The following is an 18,436-nucleotide window of genomic DNA, read 5'->3' as shown; positions in this document are numbered from 1 at the left end:
ATGGTAATCTATCAGATCATGTGATATTTTTTCCAGCAATCCTGGTGTCAGTGCAGAGAATGTTGTTGAAGGATTCACCCGGGCTGAGATTTGGCTAGTTGGGTCCAGCCAAGAGACAGAGAGGTAAGAAAGGGTAAACTGACATGGGATCCAGGCTGGATAAAAAAATAAGGGAAGACTCTCAGAAGGGAGTATATAGATTTAGAAATCATAGAGTACTAACTGCCTGGCAGTGTTCCAACTGTATGCATTTATACTGTTTTCACTGGCAGTATCTTTAGTATATTGTTTATATATTATTGCTTACATATGTACTTCTGTTTATAGAGCCATGCTTTAAGATGTGTCCATACCAAACTGCAAATAATCAATTTACTGAATGACTTTTGGATCATTTAGAAAGTTAGCATCTGCATTGCCCCTTTGCCCATGTGTGTTTCCATTTTTAGCCATGCGATCATGACATGCAGACATGCTCATTTGTGTCCCTGCAGCAACACAGCAGTTGAAGGTTGGCCAACCTACGAGAAAAATGCTTGTTACAGCTATACTACTAAAGCTAATCAGTTTTATTATAGAATTTAAAATAATGGAAATTATATTGCTCTAATAAGTTTATATGATCAGATTCTTGTAAATGTCTTTGAGGGTCATCAACAAGCACTGCCTTTATAAACTGACATAACAGAACTTTCTTCTGATAAAATGTAGTTCAAGAACACCTGGGTGGCTCATTCGGTTAAGTGTCCGACTCAATTTTGGCTCATATGATGGTCTCACGATTTGTGAGATAGAGCTTCACATTGGGCTCTGTACTGACAGCATGGAGCCTGCTTGGGGGTCGGTCTCTCTCTCCTCTTTCTCTCTCTCTCTTCCCCCTCCCCGCTCATGCTGTCTCTCTCTCAGAATAAAGAAATAAACATTAAAAAAAATGTAGCTCATAATATCTAGTGTTTCATGAGCTCCTTAAATTTCTATGTGTAGCAAAATGGTTTGAAGTTATACATTACTTTGCTTCAATAGGTACAATTCTTAGGAGTTACAAAGTCTTCTTGATTGCTTTCTTAAAAAAATTTGAAAACTAGTAAGACTTTATAATATAATCCAGTTTGCCGTACCTAAACTTGACTCTGCTTGAACTTAGCATTGGCTCACACTTTTATGAATTATCCAGGTAATACAAAATTAAGAAGGTGATATTAAAGTCCTCATCATGCCGGGGCGCCTGGGTGGCGCAGTCGGTTAAGCGTCTGACTTCAGCCAGGTCACGATCTCGCGGTCCGTGAGTTCGAGCCCCGCGTCAGGCTCTGGGCTGATGGTTCAGAGCCTGGAGCCTGTTTCCGATTCTGTGTCTCCCTCTCTCTCTGCCCCTCCCCTGTTCATGCTCTGTCTCTCTCTGTCCCAAAAATAAATAAACGTTGAAAAAAAAATAAAATAAAGTCCTCATCATGTGCTTTAAGGCATAAATTTTCAAAATAAATTCCTTTCTTCTCCCTTTGTGTTAAAACTCATTTGCTCTAATTCACGTATCTGAGAATTTAAAGTGAATTCGTTAATCCTTCTTTTTATTCTTGGAAAATATTATCTAAAGATTTTGTGTGTCACTGGAGTTAATGTATAGTTACTTCATACAGAGGACATGAAATATGCTTTTAAGTATCCTTGGTGAGAGATTTTTTTCAAAGTCCTTTTTTTTTCCTTTTAATAAGTATCAATCAACTATCTAAATACTGTGTAAAACTCTGTAAGACGTGGGGAGCGGAGTATTGTCCTTGGCTGTACTGATCCCTTTCTCACCTGTGTTTATAGTCTAGGATGTCTAAAGTGACGTTAGGTGGGATCCTATGTTGTTAAATCAAGACACTCTGTGACCTCTTGGACAGTTCTGTCGGCTGGGCTACTGTGGGCAGAGAAGGAAAACTCGTATCAGAGGTATATATGAATCCTTGTTGTCTCCTAGGTGGAATAGGTTTGTTCTAAACAATTTGCCACCAAGAGGCTAGTTAGTCTCCTCAAGGGATGGAACTACATCAAAGGTTCAGTGTTGGTCTCCTGCTGATATGCAAGACGTTCGACAGTGGCAGCAGCTACATCAGCATTGATGAGTGGTGCCCACTATCCTGGATATGTGTATAGCCTCCACCTCTGCCGTTATGATTTTTGTCTTCAAGAACTCTTGTGCCAACACTGGGGTGGCTGACATCCACTGGAGGAGTCCTCCATTATACAGAGCCTTCTTTGGGTGGATGTCCCCTGGTGAGAAGAGACTTGACAGGACACACAGGGCTGCACTTAGCTTCTGTTCCCGTAGATGCACTCATATTCTTCTTACCCGTACTCCTTGCCTTAGCTTTACAATCTTGTTCCTTTCAGGCCCCGACCGAGCGATTTGCCGCTGTCTTTGCGTCTACGCCTATCTTCACCTCAGACCGGTTCTCCCTCTACATCAAGTCACTGAATAGGTATGTGGCTCAAAGCTCTGTCTACTGGGATAAGTCATGTGAGAAACGACTGTCCCATGTAAAGAGGATACATTTATCTTGTTCTGAAGGACTTTTCTCTTTCACCTCTTCATGATTCTTGCTTCGCCAATACCCTTGCTTGGAGCATACATTGTCAGTGTCCTCTGCCTACTGCTTCCGTATGGGTAATAAAGTGTCATGGGAAACACCTGGGACTTTGCCTAAATGTAGGTAGATAGACAATGCTGTGGGGTTACCATTAACACTCCTGACAGTAGCTCTCATCCAATGACTGCATGTGTTCATGCAGAAATAGCCCATCTTCCTCACCCCTACGCTGGGATAACTTTGAGGCATGTTCTATAGAGAATTCTACAAACTAGAGTGTACCTGAGCCTCAAGTGGCTCTGATGATAGCATGCTCAATAACACTCTCCGATTGGCTTCTTTGTCTTACTTTGTATCTCCCTACTGGTGGATTATAAGATCACCTCCCAGATAAATAACTTGCTTTAAACTCCTTGGCTCAGGGTCAGTGACATGGGTCCCAACTTTGGAAAGTTGATTCTAGAAAGCTGTCTTACAGAATAGGATTCTACAACTGAATCAATTGCAAGCCAGGACACTGCTAGTATTAAGTGGTAGGAGGAGAGAGCCTGTGGTCCTGGAGCATGAAAATCTCTGTAGTGGTATGACATAGGGTATAAGTGAAGGGGGTGCACTGATGTATGCAATAGCTCTAGAGCTTGATTCTTGACAATATGGCTTTTGTTAATGGACACACATGCTCTAATGGAAGAATACAGATCAGCCAACTATCAGCTCCGATTACAACGTGAAAACTTAAAGTGATCTATGGCAGTATTTCAAAAGACCTGTATTGACTATAGCCAAAGGGTAGGCTGAAAATCTGCACTCAGATTTGATTGTGAGAGTTCTAGATTTAAAAAGGGTGCTGATATTACAGCTTTTGTGAAAAAAAGATAGGGACCAAATAGGAAGGTGTTGAGATTCTGAGACTGGAGTTGGTGACATGAAGAGAGGATGCATTTAAAAAAGTATGAAACCTTCTGATTCCCCTAAACCCTCTGTGCTGGTAAAAGTGGCCTTTTCTTGATAGAGGACACCTGTCCCCCACTGCCTAGTGATTTTGCAAAGCTCTCACCTGAATCAAATACTTTGTAATATGGCACTTGTCTTCTCAAGAGATGTCCCCATCTCTCCTCTTTGCTTTTAAAGCAATAAGAATAATCATGCCTCAAAAGTGTTCAAGCACGGGAGAACTGTCCTGAATACTCAAAGGAAGGGATTATTCAGCCTGAGAGAACTGGATATATAATTTATAATGGCAGAAGCAGCTAAAAATGCCAGGGGAGAATCTTGAGAGTGCTGGGGCAGGGAAGGTGGGATATGAGACCAAACTGTAGAGTTTGCTGATGTGGCAACATTGTCTGGATTTAACATTATGGAAGGATCATTGGAGCCAGTGATAATATCCTGCTAGAAGACCCTGTGGTGTTTAAAACACTGATGGCCTAGAGTAAAAGAGGTAGGACTGCTCGAATGTCTTGACATGGTAATAAAGAGGAACCTAAAATGCTTGGACAGCAGGACATACACGGCTGGATTTACTACATAAGTCCAGTGACCTAACAGCTGCCTATAATCCCCAGGCAGGCTGCAAGGACACTGTTACCTGTAAAGTGTTAAAGAATTCACTAGTAAATAGGTACCAGAATGGTTGGGAAGTTCAGTGGTAGATGTCTTCTATAGGCCATAGATGATAGCAAGAGATGTTGCTATGAAATGAGGCTCCCCAATATTCATATAAAATACTAAAGGATTCTGGAATAGCATAGACCAACTGGTGGTATTTAGCCATCACAGGCAAACTGGAAATTACAACCATAATAATGATACTTATCATAATAGTAATTCTCTGTCCACTGGGAAGATTTCCATTCTTCTTGTTTCAGAGATTGCCCTGAGTGGGGCTGTAATGTGAATTGTCCGTTGTAAAATATTTTTTATTTTTTTAAATATAAATCAAAGTTAACATAGAGTGTAATAATGGTTTCAGGAGTAGAATTTAGTGATTCATCACTTAAATACAACACCCAGTGCTCCTCTCAACAAGTGCCCTCCTCAATGCCCATCACCTGTTTAGCCCATCACCCCACCCGACATGGCTCCAGCAACCCTTAGTCTTTGCTAACAACTTTAAGATCAATGTCAGGTCCAAGAGAATAAGCTTTGTGCGGTATTGAGGAGTAAAGAGGGCCTCAGAGAGAATAGAATCTTATCACTGAAGTACCCAGGAAAGATATAGCCTGGAACTAGAGATGAATGAACAAGTAAGAATGAACAAAGTGACTAGATGTTATAAATAAGGAAAGATTCAGTGAGACCAAGCCTCTAAAAGTGAAGTTGTTCCCCTGGATTCCATGACCCTGGAGATGTCTGTGGAAGGAATTCAGGTGGTCAGTGGACTTGACCTAACTTTCACTAATCTCTAATTGGAATTTACCGTTTCTTTCAATTACGACTATGGACAGTAAACAACAGTAATAATAGCACCCTATAACCAATAGAAATCACAGGTATTTTCATGTAAGGTTTGTTGCAGACCTTAATATACCATTTACACTTAACCATGCTTCAGAATTGCACTGTTTTTTGACCCACCACTAGATCTTGTATTTAACACATTAATAGATCAATACATATATGCGTACATCCCAGAGTTGTTTTTGAAAAAAAGTTAAAACCAATATTGTAATGTTTGATTTCCTTTGTTATCCTATGTACATTATTTTATGCATTTAAAAAGGTATTTCGAGAAGGGGTCCACAGCCTTTCATAGGCTTTCAAAGTCGTTTGCTAGGGCTGCTGTAACCAAGTATCACAAACTTGGTGGCTTAAACAGCAGAAATGTATTATCTCCGTTCTGGAGGCTAGAAGTCCAATATCAAGGTGTTGGAAAGGCTGATTTCTATCGCAGACTGTAAGGGAGATTGTTCCATGCCTGTCTCTTAGCTTCTCCTGGTTCCCTGGCAATCTTTAGCCTTCCTTGACTTCTAGATGAACCTCTCCAATCTCTGTCTTCATCCTCATGTGGTGTTTTTCCTGTGTGCATGTCTGTCTCCAAATTTCCCCTTTTTATACTCTAGTCATTTTGGATTAGAACCCGCTGTAATGACCTCGTCTTCATCACCTCTGTAAAGATGGTATCTCCAAAAAAGGTCACATTCTGATATCCTGGAGCTTAGGACTTCACCATACATCTTTGCAGGGACATAATTCAGCCCCTAACACTTCCAAAGTATCTATGGCACACGAAAAGATAACGGGACTGCTTTAAAGTTGGGTGGGTCCCGAAGAGCCTGATAATATTTCAGGTTTAGCCGGGCTGGGAAAATAGGGACCATGCCTTAAAGTTTACCCAGCCTGTATAGAGTTTGTTTGCTGGAATTTCCTCATGCAGGCAAACTACTTGTATACTTTAAAATGGCTGACTTCCTAGTAAAGCCTGGGGGAGAAGAGTGATACCACCAGAGAAGAGAAAGAGCAAAGACTATAAATTCCCGGGGCCCAGTGTCAGGAGGGGAAATCCCGTCTAATCTCCCCAGGTGGTGGCAGCTGAGTAAATTACCTAGCAAGCATCTGTAACGCATTACATTGCAATTATCCCCGAAGAGTTCTGAGGGCTTGTAAGCAGCTGAAGATAAAAGGCAACCCTGCTAGAGGAAGAGCTGCTTCCTTTGCCATTTTCCAGTGTTTGAGGAAATACACCTCATAGGACAGCCGTCTCTTTCAGTAAGCCTTAAAGTACAAATAATCCCCTGGTTATGCAAGGGTCTTGTGTCTGAATATACTGCCTACACATGCGTAAGACGTGCAAAGAAATTGCACGGGGAACACTAATATAATGAATCTTAGGAAATAAATATGATATGCACTCCTGGAATGAAATCCACCAAGAATTTCCGCAGTAAATATTATGATTACCTATTTAAATCTTGACAGCAAAATATATAAAGAGCAAACATTTATTAAGTGCTTATTAAGTGCCAGGAAGTATACTGCAATTTTTTTTTTTTTACAAGAGATCATCTCATTTAATCTCCAGTTCTAAAAGGCAGGAACCATTATTCACCCCAGTTTACAGATGGGGAAGATGAGAATCAGAAGGCATAAATAGCTAGCACACTAAGTGTTTTCACTGTTAGTAACCGATGGAGCCAGATGTTTTATACTCATTTTTAAATTTCCTCATCCTTTCCAGTATACGCAAAGAGATATTATGATTATTATAATAAACTCTTCCAGTAATAGAAGTCAGTACCTTAATTTTTTTTTTCCTACAGACTCAGAAAACCTTTTCGTAAGTGTTGTTATTTATATTAAAGGCTCAAACTTAACAAATACAACCATTTACCCAATGCAACATTGAGGTAAAGAAAAAAAGGTAATGGTAGCCCTAATTACCTACTGTGTTTGCTACAGAGGAGGAAGTAGTGAGGTACATAGGTGCGTATCTATATAAGTAGAAAAGTTGTAGTTCTTATTTGCCTGGTATTTTTTTTTAATTTATTTCAACGTTTTTATTTATTTTTGGGACAGAGAGAGACAGAGCATGAAGGGGGGAGGGGCAGAGAGAGAGGGAGACAAAGAATCTGAAGAAGGCTCCAGGCTCCGAGCCATCAGCCCAGAGCCTGACGCGGGGCTCGAACTCACGGAGCGCGAGATCGTGACCTGGCTGAAGTCGGACGCTTAACCGACTGCGCCACCCAGGCGCCCCTGCCTGGTATTTTTTACGAGCAAACCACTTAAGAGAAATAAACACCACATGATCTACCAACAATGTACGCTTGGACTATAGCTTCCAGCCTGAGACAAGATGTTTCCCAAATCGTGTGCAAGTCAGGTATTTATCAAGCTTCCTTCCTTTCCTTCCAGGAACATCATTTTCTCATTACAAGGGCAAACAAATGTATTGTCTCATGCATTTCTCCTCAGGATTTTGTCACTCCTGGCTACCTTCTCTGGTCCACGTGACACTGGTCTGGAGAGGATGAGTAAAACAGGCAGTGAGGTACTTGTGAATGATTAACAACCGGCTGTCTGGAGGATGCAGGCTCAAATTTGTAGCGGTTGCCCATTTTTGTGGTGTCGGTTTTTGACAGTGTCCAATTTCAATCTGCCAACATGGTGACTGAATTCAGAGCTTAGAAGATGTGTGCAGTAGAATACTGTTATACTGCTTACCTATCCTACAGATAAAATAGGTATGAATCGCCTCAAGATCATAAATAATATTTCAAAAAAAAACGGGCAAAATAACAAGGAAGTGATGCGTTTTGACTATTTTTATCTTTGCTGTTAATATAATTTATTTAATCGTGAGTTTGTATAACGTCTATTTTATACCAGCTTAAGATACAATTTACACAGCATAAAATTCAGTGTACATTTCAGTGCTTTCAGTATACTTGAAAGTTGTGCTACCCCTGTGACGATGTCACTTTAGAATATTTCGTCACCTCCAAAGAACTTCTGTGCTTGTTAACTGTCACTCTCCTTTCCTTCCTGCACATTCCTTCCTCTCCCAGTCTCTGGCAGCCACTCGTCTATCATTAGTGTCTATCGTTTTACCTATTTTGAACAATCAGGTAAATGTAATCATTAAATATCGGTTCCTGTTATTGACTTGTGAAATGTGTTTTATGTGTGTGTGTGTATCCATGTGTGTGCATACATCTATATTTCCAATGGATGTGCCTTATATTTTCCCTTGTTCTTGCCCTAATGCACGGATTAAGAATCTTCCCGTTCGATGTTGAATAGAAATAATGAGACCGATAATCCTTGCCGTGTTTCTGATTTAACATTAAGTGTGAAGTTAGTTGTGGGGTTTGTTTTTAGTCTGTTAATATGGCGCGTTACCTTGACTAATTTGCCAATGTTAAACCAACATTGCATGCTGTGATAAAAATCACAGTCGTGATATATTCCCTTATTTATATATTGTTGAAATATATGTGCTAAAAGTGTGTTTTGATTTCTCCTCTCTGTGTTCATGAGAGTGTTGATCCAAAGTTTTCTTACATTTTTTTCTTTCTGATCTGGGTATCAGAATAATGCTGGCTTCATCGAGTGAGCTGAGAAGCATTTTCTTTTATTGTCTTGAAGGATTGGTGAAGAGTCCATAGTCCTTCTTTAAGTGTTTTTAGAACTCATCACCTAACTCACCTGGTGTCTTTGGGGAAATATTTTCAGCTCCAAATTTAATTTCCTTAATAAATATGGGATTTTCAGGTTTATCTATTTTTTCTTGAGTGAGTTTTAGTAGCTTGTTTTTTTGAAAAGTATACCCAATTTATGTAAATTGTCAAATTTAGTGGCATAAAGACCGTTAGCATGTTTCTTTATTATTTTAATATCTATGGGATATTTAGTTGGATCTTGCTTTTATCTGATCTGTCAGTTTTTACCTTTTCACTGGTGAACTCAGACTATTTACATTTAATATGGTCATCGAAATGGTTGGTTTTCAACCTGTAATGTTGCTATATGTGTTCTGTTTGTCCTAGGCCTTCTTTGTTCTCTTTTTGCTTTTCACACCTGCTTTTGGGCTGCATTTTTCTTCTGATTCCATTTTCTTTCCTTATTGACTTATTAACTCTAACTCTTGTGTGTGCATATATGTCTATGTTTGCTTTAAATGTTCTAGTGTACACATTTATCACATGTCTACAAGTAATATTACCCCCCTTCAATTGCCCTGTAAGAGTATTAAAACAGTATATTGTCTTTCTACTCTCTGAGACTTTCTGCTTTTGTTATTCATTTTCTTTCTACATATGCTTTAAACCCCACCATACATTTTTATAATTTTTACTTGAAATTTTTAAAAGATATTTTATTTTTTTTTAATTTTTTTTACATTTATTTATTTTTGAGAGGCAGAGAGAGACAGCACAAGCGGGCGAGGGGCAGAGAGAGAGGGAGACACAGAATTTGAAGCAGGCTCCAGGCTCCGAGCTGTCAGCACAGAGCCCACACCGGGCTCTAACTCATGAACCATGAGATCATGACCTGAGCTGAAGTCGGATGCTCAACCGACTGAGCCACCCAGGCACCCCAAAGATATTTTATTTTTAAAAGATATTTTAGGGATGCCTGAGTGGCTCAGTTGGTTAAATGTCCAACTCTTGATTTCAGCTCAGTTCATGATCTCATGGTTTGTGAAATTGAGCCCCGAGAATGGCTCCTCACTAGGCATGGCGCCTGCTTGGGATTCTCTCTCTTTCTCTCTCTCTTTGCCCCACCTCGACATGTGTGCAAATGTGTGTGTGTGTATGCCCACACTGTGCACTCCCCCCAATAAACTTTAAAAATAAATAAATAAAGGATATTTTAAAACTAAGAAAAATATTTTTTTACAACCACTTACTTACCATGTCTGGTGCTCTCCCTATCAATCCACGTTTCCAACTTGATGTTATTGTTCCTTCTGCCTGATAGACTTTCTTCAATATTTATTGTAAGACAAGTCTGTGTGTGATCAGTTTTATCAGGTTTTTTTTTTATGTCCTCAAAAATTCTTATTTCACTTTTGTTTTTGAGAGATATTATCACTGGATATAGAAGCTTATGTTGCCAATTTTTCTTTCATTGCTCTTATGGATGTTGCTCTATGATCTTCTGACTTGTGTTGTTTCTGATGGAAGCTGGCTGTTACTCTTATCTTTGTTTCTATGTAAGTGATGGGTTCTTAGGCGGCTTTTAAAGATTTTCCCTTCATACTAGTATGTTTTAAGCACATTAATGATGCTCTGCCCCAGTGTAGTTTTCTGTTTTCTTTATGTATCTTGTACTTCTTTATTGTGTTTCCTGGATCTGTTGGTTTAGATAGAGAGAGAGAGCGAGGAAAAGGGAGAGGGAGAGGGAGAGGGAGAGAGAGAGAGAGAGAGAGAGAGACTTTTTTTTTTTTTTAAGACACAGAGTATGTGCATGCATTCACAAGCACGAGTAGAAGAGGGACAGAGGTAGAGAGACAGAATCTTTTTTTTTTAAGTTTATTTATTTACTTATTTCGAGAGAGGGTATGTGTACAAGCAGAGGAGGGCCAGAGAGAGAGGGAAAGAGAGAGAATCCCAAGCAGGCTCTAGGCTCCCAGTGCAGACCCCGACATGAGGCTCAAACTCATGAACTGTGAGATCATGATCTCAGCCAAAACCAAGAGTCAGATTCTTAACCCACTGAGCCACCCAGGCACCCTGAGAGAATCTGAAGCAGGCTTCATGCTCAGCTCAGAGCTCCCCATGGGGCTCTCTCCCATGACTCTGGGATCATGACCTGAGCCAAAATAAAGAGTTGGACACTGAACCAACTGAGTCACCCAAGCCACCTTTGGTTTATAATTTTTAACAAACTTGGAAAATTTCAGGCATTACTCCAAATATTTTATTCTATGTCAGTTTTCTCTCTTTTTCAGGACTCCACTTGTACAAGTATTAGGCTACTTGAATTTTCTCAGAGCTCGCTGACATTATGATCATTTTTTCCGATCTTTTTTTCTGTGTTTTATTTTTAAAGTTTTTATCGCTGTTTTACATTCACTGATCTATCTTTTTATGCAGTGTCTAATCTGTTCTTAATCATATACAATATATTGTATATTATATATGGAAGTTTTTTTAAAGATGTTTAAATAGTTTTTTATTTATATCATGATATTTTATTATCTCCTTAATGTATACATGATTTCTTGCTCTATATTTTTGAACATATAGAATATGTTTGTAATTATTTTAATGTCCTTGTCTGATAATTGTATCACTTGAATTGATTTATTTTTATTCTATTCTTTCCTTTTTTACATGTTTAGTGTTTTTTTTTTATTGGATATCAGGTGTTTTAGTTTTACTGTATTGGGTAATTCCTTTAAATATTCTTGAACTGTGTTCTGGGATGCAGTTAGGTTACTGAGAAACAGTTCTATTCTTTCTGGAGTTGTTTTTAAGCTTTGTTAGGTGGCTTTTATGCTAGGGCTAATTTTCCCTAGTAGTGAGACTGTAACCTTCTGGGTGTTCCCCCTGATGTGCCAAGTATTACTGAGGACTTCTTCTGTGGCTCCCGGGATCATGACCTTCTCCTGGCCTTGTGTGATGTCTGGGACTTTTCCACCTGCTCCTTTTTAGTGTTTCTTTCCCCAACCTCTGGTATTTTCTTATATTAATGCAGTTTTTAGGCCTCAGTAAAAGACGGCAGATAAAACCAGTGCAAATGTCTGGAACTTTCTTTGCGGTTCTCTTGACTCTGGTACTTTCTCTGAAAATTCTATCCCATAGATACTCCCCATATTTTCAACTTTTTCTCTATTCACAGAGACCACAGAGCTCTGTTTGGGTGTCCTGTCCCTTTGCATACCTGGGACACTTTCTTCAGGCAGCAAGCTGGAGCATTGTAAGGATCCGCTCTTTCCCTCTCCTCAATGATTTTTTTCCCTCTGTTTCCTAGGATCCACTGTCTGAAACCCACTCATGGGTGTATTTCCTCTAGTTTTTCAGTTGTTCCTGTGAGAAGATATATCTGGCCTTTGTTACTCCATCATAGCTGGTACATGTATGATCTTTTGGCCATAGAGGAAGTGACCCAAATTCAAACTGGCGATTATTACTGTCACATTTATATCGTTATACCTATTTGAAAATACTTCATGGTCACTTATGAATCTTCTGGAACATGCTCCACAACGTATTGCCCTGACTTGTGGGCAATCCCTACATACGATCTTCTTGGATAAAATACATACGACACAATATCTCCAAGTAGACCACTTCTAACTTATGACTCAGCTCCACGTGCAAAAATGACCTGAAGAACTTGGAGATGGGGACTGTGGAGCTGTTCTTCGTGTTCTCCTGTCAGGGGGAAAGGTGGGCAGGACATAAGCCATCGAGAGTCCAGGAAGTCACTGATACTGAGTGCAGCATTGTTACCTGGTACCTCTTGGGCGAGTGAACACAGAAGCGAGGGGTCGGCATGTTTCCTGCCCGTGTTGGTTGTGCACAGAGTTTGCTCTGGTGTCAGTGCTTATGGCAAAGTTGCAAGTAGAGTGAGGACAGAGTACTTTATTTCCCCATTTGTGTACCCAGTGCCATTGGTATTTAAAGAACAGAAGCCTAGTACACTAGCTCAAATGTAAATGGGGGTGATAGAGCAGGAGAATATAAAGGATTCAAGGGTTAGAAATATAGGTAGGCCTCATAAGAAGTGATATAAGTCATAGAGAACATGAAGGCAACTACTTTTTAACTCTCCCTATGGCCTCATATTTTCTTACCCTGCTTGTCTCCATAACTCCATTCTGTGCTTTTCCCCCTGTGGATCATCTTCCTTTACTCATAGACATCAAGTTCCCTAGAAAAATCGTACCTTCGATCTTTGGTCTCCAGGATCTTTCAGCTCAGTTCCGTAGACTTAAGTGGCTCAGTATTTCAGGGACAGAAATTTGATTGACACAATATGTGGCCAGGATGGTGAGGAAAATCATTTAATGCAACCAGGTGCACCTGTGAGAGATAGAGCAGAGAAGGCGCTTCTAATGACATTTACCATAGTCAAGTGTTTAGAGTACCAGGCACCGAGGGCAGAATAAATAAGAGGAAAAGAGGGAAATGAGAGCCCACCGTATTCTTCCATGGAGTTCTGACTTTAAACTGACACTGAGAGCCAACTACAGTCTTCATCATGTTAAGGCCTCTTTAGTATGACTAAGTCATTGATTGTGTCATCTCTCATTCCTCATTGTCCTTGAGTCCCATGAAGGATCTTGCTCATTTTAAGCAAATAGATTTTGTGGAATTCCCAAGTAGAAGGAAACACCATTTTAGAAGAAATCCTCTGTCCCTGGAGGTTTTCCCAGAGCCAGCTCCGTGTAGCGTCTGGTTCTACAAGTCAAGGAAACAACCCGCTGTAGATTTATTATAAATGATATCAGTGATAGGCTTGCTTGAATACGAGTTTCATCCTCCAGCCTCCTAAAGTCAGCAAAAGGGCCCAAACCTGAAACTTCTAAGGAATGTAGATGCAGTAGTTCTTTTCACATCACGTTGCTTGTCCTCTGGACAGAGTAGTGCCTCTCCTTCCCAATACATGTAAACTCTTATGCATATATTTTCCTTGTGTTCCATTAACAGAGGCCCTAAGACTTCCCCCAAAATTCCATTTCAGTTTTGAAAACACAGGTATAGAAGCCACAGGACCAACTGGATCCAGCAGACAATTCTGCCCTACTCAAGTCACTGTGAAATGTGAAACACATTCAAAATTATTCCACTGTTAGGGATTGTTCTTCCTAAACTACTGTCATTTCTGGTTTTTTAAAAGTACGAAATGTTCACTTAAAAGTCATTAAATCTAAGTGAATTTGCCTACACTGATGACCTGCTGCCCCTGAGAAGAACACAATGTGTGCTCCTAATTACTGTCGCTTTGCGGTCCCTCTTTTCACTTGCTCGCTCTCTAACAAAGTCCTACAAAGAGGTGATGTGACCATCTGTGCTTTGCAATTCAAGCTGTTTCTAGAGTAGAGAGAATTTCCCTGGAACTGCCTCTCTCTCCCTTTCCTGACCCCTTCACCCTTGCATTCATTAAAGTCAAGTTCCTGGCTCAAGTTCAGGGAAGATTTTCGTTATTATCTTTGGCAAAGGAACTCTCTATTGTGGCTTTGATTTGAACTTCAGCTCTGTGAGTGCAGGGGTCACATGTGAATTTGTTATGCTTCCTGGCAAATGTTTCAGAATAAATGAATCTGATGAAATTCTCATGAAGTATTTGTTTTTTAGTGTTTCTCTAATACACAATAAATTGTAATTTATGAGCCGTAATTGAAGAAAATTCTGGAGGAAGTTGTGTATAAGATTAGGGGGATTATTAAATCAACTTTATTGTGTTTTCAAAACTTAAAAATGGTTTACAGCTATAATAAATTGCTTGAGAGTGCTATCAACCCATAAATTTTAATAATTTAATAAACATTCTGCAGTTAGGTTGGGCTCATGGCCAAATCCCAGGGCTGGTTTTGTGTCGTGTCTAGTAATATGTGTTTTAGTTTACCTGGCTGATAAAGGAATGAGCTGTTCTCATGCATGATACACAGTGATCGGTCATTAATTTTAACGAACTAAAACTGGGAACTCAATTTTGAAGTCAGAAGGGTGTACTGGGCTTCTCTGCCCTTCTACATCTGTTGAGCTGGTCATTGTTGGTATTTAGTGTCTTCAAAGTAAGAGGCTCATTTCATTTCTGCTAGCCTTTTTGCCTTGAAAATTAGTTATAGATGTAATCAGGAACTCACCCATTAGTGAGCTGTTAACTGCACTGTTAAAATATTTTTAAAGTAATAAACTCAAAATACTTGTCATAAATTGCAAATAGTTTTTCCAGTACACATTGCCGATTAAAATAAATGAAATCTCTCTAAATTTAGTCAAGAAAATCAAATGTGTGGTGTTTTGGGGATCTCTTGTGAAACTCCACAAATTCTCGCTGAGAAGAGCAGGCTCTGTGTGGAGAGTCTGGGTTGGTTTCAAACGTGTGCCTGAATGAAATGTGCTTCTTATCGGAGCATTACCGAAGGCATTATTCACGTGTCTGTCTACACACGCCTGTGCCTAGATCGTAACCAAATGGGTTCGTGTTTACTTAATAAAATATTATTTTGCTCTTTTTCCTTCTGTTCTCAAGTGAATAAACTTACCTTAAAACTGAAGCGACTGCTCTAATTACGCGTTGGGTTCACTTGTTCTTCCTTTGCTTTTTATGATAATCACAATAATAGTCACTAGCATCCTAAGGGTTCTTAGGTAAGATTTAAACTATTGACTGCAACCTACACATTCTGTCTTTTTAAAAAGCAATTTCCTGACCATGATAAAAGTAAGTGTGATGACTATTAACAACACTAGAGTCTTCCTTCTGATTCTTTAATTCTCACTTTCTCGTCTTCCTGATTTGACTGAAAAGAAATATCATGCGTGATGTTTCCTACCACCAAAAGAATGTCATTTGGTAACTAGGTGTGTGTGTGTGTGTGTGTGTGTGTGTGTGTGTGTGTGTACTTGTTCATCCACGCAAAACAGGCACAGGCTAATATATGCACTTGCCATGCCTACGTTTTCACTTAATGAAGAGCTTAATAAAAATCAGCATTCATAGCCCCTGCGTAGTCAGATAAATTAGTTAATGCACAATAAGCAGCTCTTATGTATAATGCAAAAGATTAGTCTTATCATTTGCATAATGTGCTACAAACGGCCCACTGTTTCAAGCACTAGAAGCTCCCCCATTAAATGTGAGTTGAAAGCTGAATGACGTCAATCAAGTAATTATGCTTCATTTGGCATATCTCATTCATTCTCTAGAGTTCAGGACCCTATCTGAGCTCTGTCGACAGCATTGCTGAAAGGCATTGGTAATGGCTCAAAAGCACAACAGTGGGGCTCTGGAAAGAAGCCTGATGTGCTGAGTCTCCACTATGTACTTGTTCCCCAGCAGAACTTTGTTTTACACTCTGGCCTATGCACATATCCATGTATAAATCTGTGCCTGTAGGAGCTTTTCAGTGTATACTGAGAGTAAAAGTAAAGAAATTTTCAGGCCAGTGGAGTATCTACACCAGTGACTTCCGTGTTTGCCACAATCCCCTGTGAAAAGAAAAGTCTGTGAATGAAGGCCCTTGTGTCTTCCTCAGGGACATGTTTATGAACTCCCCACTTCTGCCAGCAGGATACTCAGTCTTCACTGTCACGGTTGCTTCCCTCCCTGTCCCCCCGTCTTCAGACACTGTTTCCATCTCCGTGAGAAATTAAAAGGCATTCTTTGAAAATCTAGTTCTAAATAAACACCCGTGCGTACACACACACACACACACACACACACACACACACACACACACTTTACCAGTATGAAAAACGAGACCCCAAAAAGTTACACAATTTACTTAAGACTCAATTCTACTGGGTTTGAAATACAAGTCTCTTGATTCTTATTCTTAGGAGTAGTGTTTTCCTGTTGCATGTAAGTATTGAAAAAAAAGTTCCTTTTCACATTTGTTTACTGTTTCAAGGATAGGGAGACAAATCATTTTATATTGGTCATGGTCAGCTGGCAGATATTTTTGCAAAGCTTCATATTAAAACCGTAAAAATGGTGGCTATGGAAGTGCCTCTGAAAGATGATGCATTTGCACGCTGAGGATCTCACTCTAACCCATTGTTCAAAAGCAGACTGTAGCTGATCTTTTTTCCGTAACCCCTGCCACAGCAGCATTTGGACAAACATGGTAAATGATGACTTTCTTCTGAAAAGAGCATTTTCCTGAAATCCTTGTTTTCTGATTAATTAAGTCTTGTTTACTGACTGTAGAAAATAATTTTGCTTGCCAGAAAATGTGTTTGGTTCGACATCATTTATGCTGCATGATACTATTCATTATAGTCCATAATAATAATTTAAAAAAAACAGTTGACTTCCGAGTGCATAGATAATCTCATCATTTTCTACAGGTCATCTCACTTATATGTGTACTTATGTGACTCTATATGCAATAGTTCTGTCTTGGCATGTGTGCAACTTAGTGCTAAACATAGGCTAAAATACTGTCGTATGATCTCTGATTTGTTGCTTGTTTGCTAAGTAATAAGAAGCTAAAAACCAAAGATATTAAGACATGAATGAAAGTATTTATATTTGAAAGTCTCCTATTTTGGAGAGGTTTTGATATTTTAGCCAAAGGAAGCAATCAGAGAAAGAAAAAAGGCTTACAAATTTGTTATAATTAAGATAAACTGAAAAAAACACTTAAGCAGAAATAATTGCATTTCAGTTTGATAATTTTATTCATTTACATAGATACTTTTATTTATTGAGGTAAGTTTAATTTATTTTTACTTTAGAGAGACAGAGCCTGAGTAGGGGAGAAGGGCAAAGGGGAGAGAGAGAGAGAGAGAGAGAGAGAGAGAGAGAGAGAGAGAATCTCAAGCTCAATATGGGGCTTATCCCATGACCCTTGGATCATGACCTGAGCAGAAATCAGAAGTCACCTGTTCAACTAACTAAACCACCCTGGCACCCCTATTGAGATAAGTTTAAATCAGATCCCTCATTCTTCACCTTTAGTTAAACAATAATACAAATAATCGACACATAGATTATTTCAAAACATTTACAAAAGCTAATTTGAAAAGCACTAAATGGCGCTGGAAACAAACTGAAAAGATAGAGTATCCTTTCCTACCTAATACCAATATCACTCAGTAAAAAGTGAGATATTATTAAACAGAAATGGATCCCCAAATGACCAGTCTGAAAACATTTTTTTGAGTTTACAGAACTATAGCTGTGGCTGCTTTGATGTGGATTTTGACTACTTATCTTCTTGGCCTCTAGTTTGTGTGTGTGTGTGTGTGTGTGTGTGTGTGTGTGTGTGTGTGGTGGGGAGGGGGAGGTATTTTCCATGAGCCTCTCCCCTCTAAAAGGTTCACATGAAATGGATTGCAGAAATCCAATAGTGAGAGAAATAATTGTTGTACCAGCACTGCAGCCATAGTCCCTCTCACACACTACCCTCTTCGGTCTGCCTTGTATGTAAAGCTGTAAGAGGTAAAAGTCCCACCCACCAAATGCAGAGGGAGTACAGCTGAAACAGGTCAGTTTCAGTGGTCATTTCCCCAACTTAAATAATATAAAGGGATTAGTACAGATGCCTTGAATAAAATTGTTTTCAAAGTTTGATAGGTAATGTTCACAGTGCAGATTGATTTCATTTAAGGGTGTACTTTCACAGTGTATCTGTGTGGCAGTAGAAGGTTTTTATTAGGCACTAGTAAATGGTCTTTGTGACTACTGCTATGACAGTCGGTGTTATATCTTAATTAGTAGTATTATTTCTAGTTCAACTAAAA

At 39.3% G+C, this 18,436-nt stretch overlaps 1 long non-coding RNA gene across 5 annotated transcripts in view; it reads left to right on the top strand.

The window, feature by feature from the left end:
- The window catches only part of LOC123385626, a 435,444-nt gene that overhangs the window by 282,094 nt on the left and 134,914 nt on the right, over nucleotides 1-18,436 (top strand). For all 5 annotated transcript variants that reach the window (XR_006598526.1, XR_006598527.1, XR_006598531.1 and 2 more), the window contains one exon: nucleotides 2,374-2,462. This is a non-coding gene — a long non-coding RNA (uncharacterized LOC123385626). The remainder of the gene's footprint in view (nucleotides 1-2,373; nucleotides 2,463-18,436) is intronic.

The sequence above is a fragment of the Felis catus genome, chromosome A1 (genome assembly GCF_018350175.1).
Source record: "Felis catus isolate Fca126 chromosome A1, F.catus_Fca126_mat1.0, whole genome shotgun sequence".
NCBI lineage: Eukaryota > Metazoa > Chordata > Mammalia > Carnivora > Felidae > Felis > Felis catus.
The sequence above is the reverse complement of the archived record's forward strand: the minus strand, read 5'-3'. Positions and strand labels throughout refer to the sequence as shown.